This window comes from Clarias gariepinus, chromosome 12 (genome assembly GCF_024256425.1).
Source record: "Clarias gariepinus isolate MV-2021 ecotype Netherlands chromosome 12, CGAR_prim_01v2, whole genome shotgun sequence".
Classification (NCBI taxonomy): Eukaryota; Metazoa; Chordata; class Actinopteri; order Siluriformes; family Clariidae; genus Clarias; species Clarias gariepinus.
Genome location: NC_071111.1, coordinates 29162809 through 29177415, shown reverse-complemented (window position 1 = coordinate 29177415; position 14607 = coordinate 29162809).

The window sequence follows — 14607 nt, the reverse complement described above, 5'->3', positions numbered from 1 at the left end:
AATGATTATTTGAAAGTGAAGCGCTCATGCCACAAGTTATTTTATCATACAAAGATCATTACGTTGTGCTCGGACCACTGACTCCAAAATTGACATGTTTACCGTTAAAAATAAAAATGTTTTTACAAGCCCTTGAGCTGTTGTTTGTGCTGTTTTCTTTAATAATAACAATAGACATATAGAAACAGAAAGTCTGTCTAAACAAAATTAATTGCAGCCGTTTTGCAAAATGTCCCTTTGCGCCACCTGGCGGTCATTTCACAAATTACTTTGAATTGCAACTGATTTATTTTGGCTGAGTTTTGTTAAACAGAGTAAATCAAACTCCTGATCTGTGATAGTTTTATTAACAATAACTGCTTTAGATGTGAGAGATCTAATATTTAACAGTCCTAGCTTCAGATCAGAGGTGCTGTCTGTGTATTCAGTGTGATCTGAATTTGTGGTATCTATGTTAATTAAATTACTAAAACAGTCTTTCTGGGTCTTTCTAAAGTTTGCCTAGCTCGGGGAACAGACACAGTATGTTTAATATGGTGAACCCTGAGTGACGACTCTATGCAGCTAGCAGACGGTTGGTTTAGCCTTTCTGTTTGCTCCCTGGCCTGGGCTCACCGATTTAACTGGGCCTCTTCTGAGACTATGAGCTATACTACAGGAAATGAGAGCAGCACCTTCCCGAGTGGGATGGACACCATCCCGCCCTAACAGGCCAGCTTTGCCCTTAAAGGTCTTCCAATTGTCTATAAAGCCCACATTATTTTTGGAGCACCACCTGGACATCCTGTGGTTCAGTGACCATAACCTGCTGTAAGCTGTCACCATATAACATGGGGATGGGGCCAGAGACATCGGACGTCGTCTTTGCTAATTTAAACACTTCTGAAAAGTTACTCTTAATAACCTCTGATTGACGAAGGTGTATATCAGTAGCTCCTGAATGTATCACTATCTTGGAGAGCCTATGCTGTCCTAGAGCCCTAAGATTATATGCTATATCTGGTGCTTTGGCTCCCGGTGTTGAGTAAATAAATTTAGTAATTTATTTACCTAACACCTAACCACTGCTGCTGGAGCCCCTAAAGGCCTGGCTAATTTCATGTGCCTCAGTAAGAGTCTCCTATAACCAGAGCTCTTTCAGGTTTCACAGTGGGTGCATCACTGAGGAGAGAAAACCTGTTGGACTCATGAAGTGTGGAGGAGGTGTGCTCCGGTGGGCTAGCCTTAGCGTTAGCTTTGACTGAGCGAGTATGCCGCCGAGTCGTCACCCACTCGGCCCGCTGTAAGAGCTCTAATGTCGGAGTCGGGGGCTGGAATTCTTCACCTGTGGCACCCAGACTTTCTACTACAGGAGTAGAGTCTGCAAATCATGCCGGAAAAGTGTGCATTTCAGACACCAGTGTTCATGAAGGGATAACAATCTGACAAGGTGTGAGTGTTGTGTGTACAATGGGGGTGTAAGAACGCTGCTCAGCAGGAGGGAATGTAGTGGGTGCAGTAACATCATGTCAGCTTCATAAATGAACAGTGCTAGTGTAATCTTCCTAAAGACACTAGATAAGGTGAATGAATTTTTTTGCGAGTTTTGTGATACCGGCTTCACTCACACTGGTGCTCTCAGTACTCCAACTAAGTGGAGTAGACCTCCGGTTGAGCTTTGATGGAGTAGGACGTAGGTTTGGGAGCTCCCACCGATTTCGATTAAATTGTTATTAATTTGCGCTTTTTGGCCATAATTTTAGTCCTGTTTTATTCTGTAGTTTGTTGAATTAAAAGGTTTTACTCGGAACTGCGTAAAATGGCAGCAAAAAATATTAAAACTCGCAGTACTATTCAAACACAACTGAGGCCTAGTTTGCAAACCGCGACCACATCCTTGAGTGTGGCGTCGTCACCTGTAAAGCCCCCTTCGGGCCAAGCTAATCCGGATATGGATGCTCTTAAAGTCGAGTTGTTAGCCTCGCTGAGGAAAGATATCGCCGATATTTTTAAAAAAGAACTTCAGGATACTCTCAGTGATGTTTTGTCTACTATTAAGTTGACTACTGACACGTGCACCACTGCGGCCGTGGCCTCCTTGCTAAAGGAAGTCTTTAATCTGGAGAAGGAGCCGCTTTTGGATCGTTCCCACAGGACCCTCCAACCCACACCTAAGCCCGGCGACCGTCCACGAGCCATTGTATGCAGGTTTCATTATTATACTGACTGTGTTGTCATTTTATGGCGCACTAGAGAACGCCGACAGATTAAAGTTGGAGACCAGACCATCTCAGTCTTTCCTGACTACACTGCCAAGATAGCACGCGCTCGGGCTGCATTCAATACGGTCAGGCAGCAGCTCCGTGGCATTGAAGGTGTTCGGTACGGCCCGTTTCATCCAGCGCGACTTCGCATTACATATAAGGGTGTTGAGAAGGACTATGTTTCAGCTGATGAAGCCAGTGATTCTGTCAAAACTGTGATCTCTGGGTGAGCATCAACAGCCCTTCGGTTTGGTGCTATAATGCTGCTAAGTGTTTACGCTCTCATTAGGGGTAACGCTACATGCGCATTTTTTTATACTTTTTTTTTTTTTTGCGTGTTGCGCTAGTTACAGTACGGTACTGTTTCTTTGCTTTTTTATTCTCACTTTTATATAATAAGTCTAAATCGTATATTATACTCTTGTACTCTGGATTAGTCCAGCACAATCTTTTCTATGCTTACTGCATCTATTTGCAAAGGACTTGTTTATTTGTATTTTTACGTATTTTTGTTTTGTTGGAATGTTCACCTTCTGAGGAAACAATATTCTGTACTGTGAGTTTTTAATATAACGTGTTTATAGTTACACGCACACTGTTATACAGTCGGTGGGAGGTTTTTCTCTCGCTTTTGTTTGTTTGGTTTGGGCTCCAGTTAGTCCATTCACTTTAGTGGATCATTTTTGCTGTCTCCACTGCTGTCTCCTTTGTTCTGTTATGTGGAGACTTTGGGTGTATTTGTGTTCAGGGGTATTTGGGGGTGTGGGGGGTGTTCCATTTCGGCTCTTAATGACCACTGGCATTTTGCCTGTTGTTTTTTTTATTTTTTTGAATGGTTAGTGGCAATATAGATCCCAGCATTGCTGGGTCAGGCATGCCTCTTAGATTCATTAGTGGAATGTCAGAGGTATGGGTAACCCTGTTAAGAAATCTAAGGTTTTCACACACTTGAACCATCTAAATTCTGATATAGCATTTTTACAGGAGACTCACCTTTGCATTAAAGATCATTATAGGTTATATAGCCCTTGGGTAGGTCAGGTCTTTCACTCAAACTTTAATTTGAAAGCTAGAGGAAATGCCATTCTCATTAATAAGAAAGTTCAATTCTCATCAACCAATGTTATCGCCGATAGGAATGGTAGATACATCATTGTTGCTGGTACCCTAATGCAAAAAAAAGTTTTGTTGGTAAATGTATATGCCCCAAATTTTGATGATGCTGAATTCGCTAATAGATTGCTGAGTAACATCCCCTTCTTAGATACCCAGCTGATCCTAGGTGGAGATCTGAATAGTGTTTTTGATCCAATCTTGGATCGATCTAATCCTCGTAATCTGACTCCATCATCTATGTCTAAAATATTTTCAGATTTTATGAAACAGAACGATCTTATTGATCCATGGAGATTTTGCAACCCTTCAATCAAACAATTTTCTTTTTTCTCTCAGGTGCACCATTCTTATTCCAGGATTGATTACTTTTTTATTGACAGAACTCTTAATTCGTGTGTTAATTCTTCTGACTATTCTGGTATTGTAATATCTGATCATTTACCTCTGCTATTGGATATTCAAATTTCTACCTATAAATGTAACCCACCACTTTGGAGATTTAACTCTCTTCTTCTGGCAGATAAAGAATTTATTGAATTCATTTTAAGTTCTATTGAGGAGTTCTTGTCCTTTAATCAAAACGATTCAGTTTTATATTCTCTGCTATGGGAGACACTTAAATGCTACCCGAGAGGTCAAATTATTTCTTATTCTGTTCTTGCTAATAAAAAGAATAATGCCAGGCTTAAAGAACTTACATCTGCGATTAGTAACCTTGATCAAAGTTATGCACTCAACCCTTCTCCAGAATTACTGAAGCAGCGTCTTGATTTGCAAGCAGAATTTAATCTAATGTCAACTAAAGAGGCAAAACGCTTGTTACTACGCAGTCGTGGCTCATATTATGAATATGGCGACAAGGCAAGTCGCTTGTTGGCACATCAGCTACGACGACAAGCCACTTTGCGTTTAATACCTAGTATTAAAAACACTTATAACACGATTACCACAGATCCCTTTAAAATTAATTCTACCTTTAAAGCATTTTACGCTTCGTTATATTAGTCAGAATTTCCTACGGACAAAGCTAAAATTAATGAATTTCTTCATAATCTTTCAAACCCTGTTATTGATACTAATATTGCCGGGCAATTGGACTCCCCTTTTTCCGTTAAAGAAGTATCAAATGCTATTACAGCTATGCAGTCTAATAAAGCCCCAGGCCCTGATGGGTTTCCAATTGAATTTTATAAAACATTTATTGGTAAACTGGCACCATTGCTTTTATCTGTGTTTAATGAATCCTTGGAAATGGGGTTCGTTACCACCAACTTTCACACAAGCCACTATAGCGCTCCTTCTCAAAAATGACAAAGATCCAACCTCCTGTGGTTCCTACAGGCCATTATCTCTGCTTAATGCCGATGCAAAAATGTGACTGATCTAAAGTAATTGCATTTCGCCTGAGAGGATGTGCTTCCTGGTATTATATCTGAAGAGAAAAATGGCTTTATAAAGGGACGGCAATTGTTTTTTGAAACTCGTACACCCTTTAATGTTATTTACTCAAAGCATCTGTCTGAACTTCCCAAACTTTTGAAATTTTTGTTTCAGTCGATTCCCTTATTTTTACCAAAACATTTTTTGTCTCACTGGACAAGATTATTGGTTCTTTCATTTGGGGAGGGAAGCCACCTAGGGTTCGTAAAACTTTACTGCGGAGATGCAAATTCAGTGGAGGACTTGCATTACCTAATTTTCTAGCTTACTACTGGGCTGCTCACATCCATAAACTTTGCTACTGGTTAAAATCTTCTGGTTCTGAATCCTCTTGGTGTAAATTGGAGCTACCATCCTGTAAGGGATCTTCTATACCGGCTCTGCTCTATTCCTCTTTACCTATAAAACCCTCTATGTATACTGATAATCAGGTGGTTCTTAACACACTCAAGATCTGGTTTCAGTTTAGACGGCACTTTAAATTTGTAAGGGCATCTTCCTCGGGTCCTCTAAACGACAACCATTTGTTTCCCCCATCACTCTTGGACTCGACATTCTTAGTGTGGTGTGATAAGGGTATAAAACAATTTAAATATTTATATGTGGATGGTGTCTTTGATAGTTTTGCCAATTTGTCATCTCGTTATGGTCTCCCCATTACCCATCTGTTTCGCTATTTTCAAATTTGAAATTTAGGTGGCAAGTGTTTTCCTAATTTCCCCTCTTTACCTCCAGAACAGCAGTGGGAAACTATGCTATCATTTATTCCTCATTATAGAGAAACCATTTCTAAACTTTATGATTCTATCCTGTCTCTTAGTAACCACTCAAATGTTAAGCTTAAGTTTACATGGGAAGGGGAACTGGGAATTCAAATACATGAGGAGTCCTGGGAACAGGCTATAGCGAGGGTACGGTCTTCCACCTCTTGTGCTCATCTTGGACTTATTCAATTTAAGGTCATACACAGGGTACATTTCTCTAAGTCTAGACTTTCTGAATTGTATTCGGATGTGGAAAACAAATGTGATAAATGTCATGGCTCTCCTTGTCACCTTAGCCACATGTTTTTTCTATGTCCTGAGCTAGAAGATTTTCTTAGGAATCTGTTTAGTTTTTTTTTATATATATATATATATATATATATATATATATATATATATATATATATTTAAAAAAATTAAGAAAGGTAAATTGTATTTCTAACTGCAAATACTGTATTGTTTTCCTTTTTTTAATGAAAATATTTGCAAAAAAAAACGTTTGGTCTAGAACACTGGTGTACCATCGGGTTTAAGGATTTTGGAACAAAGTTAATTTTCACACACACACGCACTCTCTTTCACTCACACACACAAACACACACGATATGGGGTCATAAATAATGGAACAAACGGCTGACAAGTAATTACATGGACAGGTGCGGCCGGTTCCCTCATTACTCCATGATTAATTAAGCAGATCAAAGGCCTGTAGGTGGTTCTGAGTGTTACATGTGCATTTGGTAGCTGTTCATTCAAACCCTCAACATGAAAAGCCTGCTAAAAAAAAAAACAATGTACCTGTCACAGAGAGCCTTGGGAGTGGTTAATATAAAATGATTTATGTTCATGGTGAAGAAGAACCTCCTGGGTTAACCTGGGCTTCACCCCTGTGTTCAAGGTTCTGTACAGTGACATTGAGAGTGCAATGAAAGCTAACAGCAGTTTATGTGTACCTTTTAAAGTCTATAGAGGTATTAGTCAGAGCTGGTCGGTCCAGCATGCTATACTCACTAGCCATAGGAACTTAGCTGTTTAAGATAAGAAGTAAAATCTTTGGTCCATCAATACCAAGCTTCTAAACAACTTAGCATGAAGACACTTAAAGGGAGAGTCTTAAATATCTGGGAGTGGACCTAGGGGACATTAACCATGTGAAAAAGAACTGAGAAGGCAAGATTAGAAAATTAAAGAAGGTTGAATAAATAAATAAATAGAAATGGCTTGTTCCAAAAAAGTCGTACAAAGGAAGAACTTTGGTTATAAATCATTGCTATGGTACAAACTAGGCTGCATCAATCCTCTCTAGTAGTAGCGGCTCTACAGGCCATGTTAGTGGATTTATACTTGTAGAGTGTTTTATACTTACTTTAATTTCTTCACCCGGAGGACATACTGTAGCAGCAGGGATAGGGGCGCGTACGTAGGGAGCCTATGGAGTGAACGAGGAGCGACAACATGTTGAGACGCACGCCCATTATAGACACATGCAGATGTTTTCAAAGTAACGTAATTAATAATCTGATTACTTTTTACATGTAATAATCAGTAACGTAATCAAAGTACAATTTTAAAGTAGTAATTAGTAATTTGTAGTAGATTACTTTTTTAAAATAACTTCCCCAACACTGGAGACTAAAATAAAACTCTCTTTGTCTTGCTCTGATTAAAGGTCATAGTCAGTCTGTTCCCTGTTTTAGCTTCAGCTGCTGATGGTTTAATATCACACACAACAGAAGAGAGAAACTAATTAAACTGTCAATCTAAATAATAAACTCATTTTACATTCACACTATCTTCAAAGTAAATCTGAAAGCAAGATGAAAAAGTTTATGGAGTGTGTTGTTGTGTCTACAGGATGATTGATTGTGGTGTCTCAGATGAAGGCTGTGCTGCTCTGACTTCAGCTCTGAGATCAAACCCCTCACACCTGAGAAAGCTGAATCTGTCCTATAATCATGTAGGAGACTCAGGAGTGAAGTGTCTCTCTGCTCTACTGGAGAATCCTCTCTGTAAACTAGAGATACTGAGGTAAGATTATGTTAAATATATTAAACCAGTAATACCAAAACATGATCTAATCCACCTCCAGGTCATAATAATAAACGATCAGGGAAAAAATCCAGACGCATCTCATTTCTGACGGAGATTCACGTGCACGTGTTTCCCTGCATTTAGATCAAACTGTAATTTTATCCAATCAGATGCTAGAGGAGGGACAGTACCAGCCAATCAGAAGCTGGAGGGGGTACATGCTGACAACCTGTTTCTGATTGGCTCCTTTTCATGCTCTCCGTGTCCCTCAGTGCGCACGCGTCAAACTCTTACACTTTCTTCTCTTCTTTCGTTTAGCAGCGAGTATAGACTTTATCACTGCATGTGTTAGTTTGTTATCAGAATAAGGTAAATTTCTTACACACACACACACTAACATATATACTACTGTGTGAATAGAGACAGGTGTGTACAGTACAGTACAGTTGTAATTTGGATATAACTTACTGTTTTAGTAAAATAAACCTGACGTGTTGATTCTAGCTGTTACACAGAGACACTTTTTTTCTTTTCTGTTAAGGTCTTAACGACCATTCCACAGGTGCATTTTAATAAATTGATTATGGTTAATTGAACATGCATGGAAAACATTGTTTAAACCCTTTACAATGAAGATCTGTAAAGTTATTTGGATTTTTACAACATTATTGTTGAAATACACAGTCCTGAAAAAGGGGCATTTCTTTTTTTGCTGAGTATATATCTTGAGTGTGTGATCTTGCTCATTATGCTAAATATGTGCATAATTCAGATGATTAAGACTAATCAATGAAATGCCATAAGGCCTTGTTCACATGGGCGTTAAAATCGAGTTTTTTTTTTTTCGTTCGTAGCGTCCGGTGAGCGCGGATCAAGCGCAGAGTGTTTTCCACACATAGGAGTCAATGAGAGTGTTCACACGGGCTTTGGTGACGTGCGTTTGTCCGGCCGCGCTTTTATACGGCATTAAAAAAACGTTGCATGCAGCTTTTTCTTGGCGTTTAAAACCCAACAAACGCAAGGAAACCGCTTCTAGTGCGTTTTCTTCACGTTCATTTTACGCTTCGGAGGACCGGATATATCCCATGATCCTACATGCTATACATAGGGAAATGCGGAAAAAGGCAAAATTTTAAAAAAATTTTGTTTAAAAACTTACGCGGAAATTTTCGCTTTTTTTTTAAACCACAAAAAAGACTTCCTTTAATCCGACATTGTGCAGTCAGAGAGTGAACCCGGTAGCGGCGGGCTTTCATATCCAGTTCCCGACACACTGCCCCCACAGGTTAACACACAAACTACAATTTGGGCTGCAGGCTGACGTTAGACAGAGACAAGCCAACGCCGGTGTAGAAGTCAATCAAGCGCCACTACAAAACGCAACATAAACGTCTAGGACGTTCAGAGCACGTTCGTTTATCCAAAACCTTAACGCTCGTGTGAACAAGGCTTAAGGGAAAGAGCTAATCAACAATATAAGAGACACCAGCAAAATCTGGCAAATCAAGACACCAAGTTATACAAAATGTCACCCAACCTGACAAAGATATTAAGTATTGACACACACTGCTAAACTCTGTATATTCTGTATATTGTAATGATATTTGTACAGAATGTAAAGTAAGTTTTCAATTTGACAGTTTAATTTTAATAAATGAATTATTAAGATGTACACATGTGTAAAAGGTTAGCCGTGGTGATCAACTAGGGACACCTGGGTGGACTGTATGATGTGACTGGGGGTTGGATTTTGTTTAAATAAAGAAGCTAGATTTCAAATTTAAATCTTTTTACAAAGCAGTTTTGTAATGGAGTTTAGTCATCAGCAACCTACATATCTACATCTCTTCATTAAACACATGGCTGATTAAAAGTGAAACTTCCCTGGGCACTTTATTAAGGCAGTAAGTTAAAATAATTTTCCCACGGGTGTGAGATATACCTGTGGTCGTAGCCAGCGGAGCCGTGTTACCTGCAGCACAAAAGTGGTCTATTATACACAACTAACAACAAATATATATGACATTTAACACAATATGTAGATTTATTTTATTTTCTATTAATTTTACATTTCAGAGATCCAACCTACTAACCCTCCCCATATATGATGAAGTATATAAAAATACTAAACAGTCTTTAGTGTAGATGGCACTGTTTGTCAGAGAGCCCTAGCCCTTAAACCCCAAAGCATTTTTAGCCATTTTTTGCATTATTATGTTTTAATAAATATACTGTATATGAGTCAGGATTGTGCAATATAGAGACATTTTTTCAGCAAAATATAATCTTCAATACAAAGAACTCAATGTAAATTTAATTTTAACTAACTATACACACATGACTAAGCAAAAATTGTAAAAAGAATCATATAGGCAAGAAATGGAACAGATTTATAAGATCACGTGTGACCATAATAATAACAATAATAATAATAATAATAAGAAGAAGAAGAAGTAGAAGAAGAAGAAGAAGAAGAAGAAGAACGCATACATTAACTATACAGTAACTTAAATAAAGTGACCCGTGATGAAAACCCTCTCTGTCAGCAAACATACATTTTACATCAAGGACATAATATATATCAATATGTGCATGTTTTTTTTTTTTTTTTTTTTACATTTTTTTATTGTCATTCCAGTTGTAATAAAATGTACATTTTCTAAAAGTAATGAGTTTAATTTTACATATCAGAAAACCCAAATGCACAGTTTACAAGCACTGTATACTTGATGTGGGAAACACTGCTTTGGGGAAACAAAAATCTGTTTATTCTGTGAGTGAATGTTCTTTCAGTGTCTCTGTCTAGTTGTTATAAACAGGGTCGCCGAAAGCAGCTGTAGACATGACGAGCAGGATTAAAACCATGCAGTTTTCCTCAATAGTTATTTCACTAAGATCCTAAAACAGTTTCGTATTTTTAAACATTTTGTCATGAAGTTTCTGAATAAACCCACTGACTCAAACACGTTCCTACAGTAACACAGAGCTGAAGGTGAGAACAGGATCAGTAGGTGTGTGTATGAAAGGAGATCACAGTGCACCATCACTACTGTATGTTTATGATACAGATATAATTAAAATAATGTCGTTTTTGATTAGGTGCTAATTTACACCTGGTTTAGAGACGAGGACAAAATAACAAAACTGATGAGTGTTAATCTCACACACTTTATTATATGAATATGTAACCAGATACACTTCTGATTTTTACACACTTTTTGTCAGACATTTTTACACTCCATGAGTTTTATAATTCAGGAACATTTTATTTAACAATAAATTATTACCAGGTCATCTGATTTAAAACAGATGTGAATGTTATTCATTTTTAATTAATGTTTTATACCTTTTACATCATATCCCTTCATTCATGCTAGTGTTTGTTATTCACACAGTTTTCTGGCGTTTACTTTCTTGATTCTGCATTAAAATAAATCTGTATACGATGGATAAGAGAAAATAAATATACCACTCAGTCTGATCATTTAAATTACATTGTTAATTAGAATAATCAGGTGATATTTAAGCAATTTCCCTGTGAGATTTATAAAGTTCTTTGAATGTTGAATATTAGAGTTTTTGCCAGTTGCTTAAACACATTTTGCAAAACTTCGCTCATTGTGCCAAAACTCTAAACACAAGTAAACATGACACAACACTGGGAAATATACCATTCACATCTGTGCCAAATTGAAACTCCACTCTCAAAACCTAAACTCTGCTATCAAAACCTAAACTCTGCTATCAAAACCTAACATTCCTTTGTCAAAATGTAACTCTGTTGACTAAATGACACATACTTGCGTCATATGCAAACACTTTCAGATCAGGGGGAACACACTAGTCTACTTTATATAAAACACTGCAGTCTTTGATTTTCATTGTTTATTTAGAAGGCATATTTTCAGGAGACACATTTTTAAACAACCAAAAAAGCAAATAGGCCTACTCAATATACAAAAAACATAATACAGTAATAGAAAAAACACTATACTGTAAACACAAAAAAATCATGACAATTGTGCATACGTGGGCTCTCCCATATCACCACAAACCTGGGCTGATCTGATCTGTTCTGTACAACTACATTATGGAGAGCATCTAGAAATGTGAGTATATGTTGGCTATTGTATGGACCTAGTTTTGCATGATGATGCAGAAGCCCTTAAAGGCTTATGGCGGCACACAATGTGATATTTCCCCCCTGCGCTGCCCTGGGACGTGCACAATTGCCCTTTGGCCAATTACATCACGACCCCGTTGTCTTGTTTTGCACAGGTCGAATCCAGCTTCATCAATAAAAATGAATTCATGAGGCTGTGCAGCTCCATCCATGGCCAAGATTCTCTGTAAAAAAAAAAAAAAAAAAAGAGAACATATTACTGTACTACAGTGCTACACATTCAGAACCCTCACCCCATCACACAGGTACCTGTGTAGATCTCAGAATGGATCCATGTGGTACTGATATGGTACATATTCAGCTGCTACTGGATTTCACTAATACTGTATTGTAAATGTAAAGGACAGTGACACTTACCCTTACATATTCAGCTCGAAGTCCTTTGACCCTGTCACTGTTCCTCTCAAATGGGACTCTGTAAAGCTGCTTTATGGTGATGCTGTGTTTTCCCAAGATGCGTCTGATGGTGGTGAGGCTCACATTTTGTAGTTGGCTAATTGGTGTTCAGTTTTGCAAGTAAGTGCCTTCAGGTGTGTATTTGAGTGGTTGCAATTACCCGATGTGTTTTGTATTTTGGATATATGTGTTTTCCAAATGGCACCCTGAGATTTCATTTTTGAACGAAGTGTCTTATGTATGAAATAGAGTGTAGTATGCAGGACCATGTGTGTTGCATAAAGGAGTAAGTGTGTTGCATAATTGCAACTAGAGTGCAAAGCAGCGCTTTTGTTTAAGGTATGGGTACATGTGTTTGAGGTATGGTAACAAAAGCTTCAAGTTGTGTTACTTTAGTCTAAGCATGGGTTTATAATGTTCAAGCAACGGGCAAAAACTGTAAATCTCCATGTCAATGTGAATAATGAGCTCAATTTACAAACACATCGTCTTTAAAGTAAGTCTTAAACCAAGATAAAAATCTGTTAATAAAGTGTGTGTCGTTGTGTCTCTACAGGTTGGAGCGTTGTGGTGTCTCAGATGAAGGCTGTGCTGCTCTGACTTCAGCTCTGAGATCAAACCCCTCACACCTGAGATACCTGGATCTGTCCTATAATGATGTAGGAGACTCAGGAGTGAAGTGTCTCTCTGCTCTACTGGAGAATCCTCTCTGTAAACTGGAGAGACTGAAGTAAGATCACATTTTAAAATATTAATAATCGAACTGTCTAATGATCCACCAGGTCATAATAATAAACACATTGTGTATTAATTAAACACAGACACATTTGTTCTGGTCAATACTGAATAAATCATTGTGTTAATTCTGATAGATTCTGTTGAGAATGTAAGTGAAAGACATTCTAATGACTTGGTGTGTGTTCCTCAGTCCACAACAAATAAGTCATTAACACATCACTTATCTCTTCAGATAAATGTTGAAAATGTGTAAGACTGATCATTTATTCAATTCAATTCAATTTTATTTGTAAAGCGCTTTTAACAATTGTCATTGTCGCAAAGCAGCTTTTCTTAATTTCCTGATAAAGCAGTGTTCCCGCTGTGTGTGTGTGTGTGTATAATAAAAATGTCCAGGATTGAGTGGAGAGGGACACAGATGATCTTATACACAGAGACACATTTATGACATGAATATGGCCGTGAAAAAACTCACATTTAGGATCAAACAGTGCAGACAGGAACCAGTGCACGATGGAAAAAGGGTGTTATGTTTGTAAAAGCCGACTCTTACACCCTACACACAGTCATACATCTCTGTGTTACACTCGAAAAGCAGCTCCAGTTTAACTGAAGACACAAGTGAACATCACACACCTGCATTTCCACACACACACACACACACACACACACACACACACACACACACACACACACCCTGTCACAGGTGCAGACAGAGACTTATCGTGTGTCCATCCACTTTAAACATCAGCTGGAGCAAAAAACAATCTTTAAAACACACACATTCTCTGTCTGAGTCAGTGTTGTTCTGAGGAAAAGCTAAACTCCTCCCACTTTCCAGAACATTCTGTAGAGCGCAACATCTTCCAAACGCTCAGAAAACTCAATCTGTGTGTGTGAGTGTGTGTGTGTCTGTCTGTGTGTGTGTGTGTGTGTGTGTGTGTGTGTGTGTGTGTGTGTCTGTCTGTGTGTGTGTGTGTGTCTGTGTGTGTGTGTGTCTGTGTGTGTGTGTGTGTGTCTGTGTCTGTGTATGTCTGTGTGTGTGTGTGTGTGTGTGTGTGTCTGTGTATGTCTGTGTGTGTGTGTGTGTGTGTGTGTGTGTGTCTGTGTCTGTGTCTGTGTATGTGTGTCTGTGTATGTCTGTGTGTGTGTGTGTGTGTGTGTGTGTCTGTGTGTGTGTGTGTGTGTGTGTGTGTGTGTTAGGGGCGTGGTCATTATCACATAAAGTTTGTACCTCTCCTTGGATTCATATGGATTAAATAAACTGAATATTTTTTTCTGACTGAAGTTTAATTTAAAATTAGACACGTTTAAGTGAATCTTTCCATAGATATATTTCTCGTGTGTGTGTGCGTGTGTGTGTGTGTGTGTGCAGTATTTGTAGAGTTTGAGTTCATTTTAGCGACGTGTTTGAGAAAGATATTGGTGGAGACTGAGACGACTGAAAGCGAACCCTGTTTATTTTATTTTTACAAAAGCACAAGGTTTAGTGGATATTGTAAGTGACATAAATAAAAGTCGACCCTTTACAGATTTAAATAATGTGAAAATAATAATTGGTGATAATGATAATAATGAATAATGATGTGAAATTAAAATGATTTAAACCTATTTATATAATCCCAAATAACGTTAATCCCTTTTATTTTTTCCCAGAATCAGTTGTGGTTCAGTTGGAGTGAACGGTGTGTCAGCT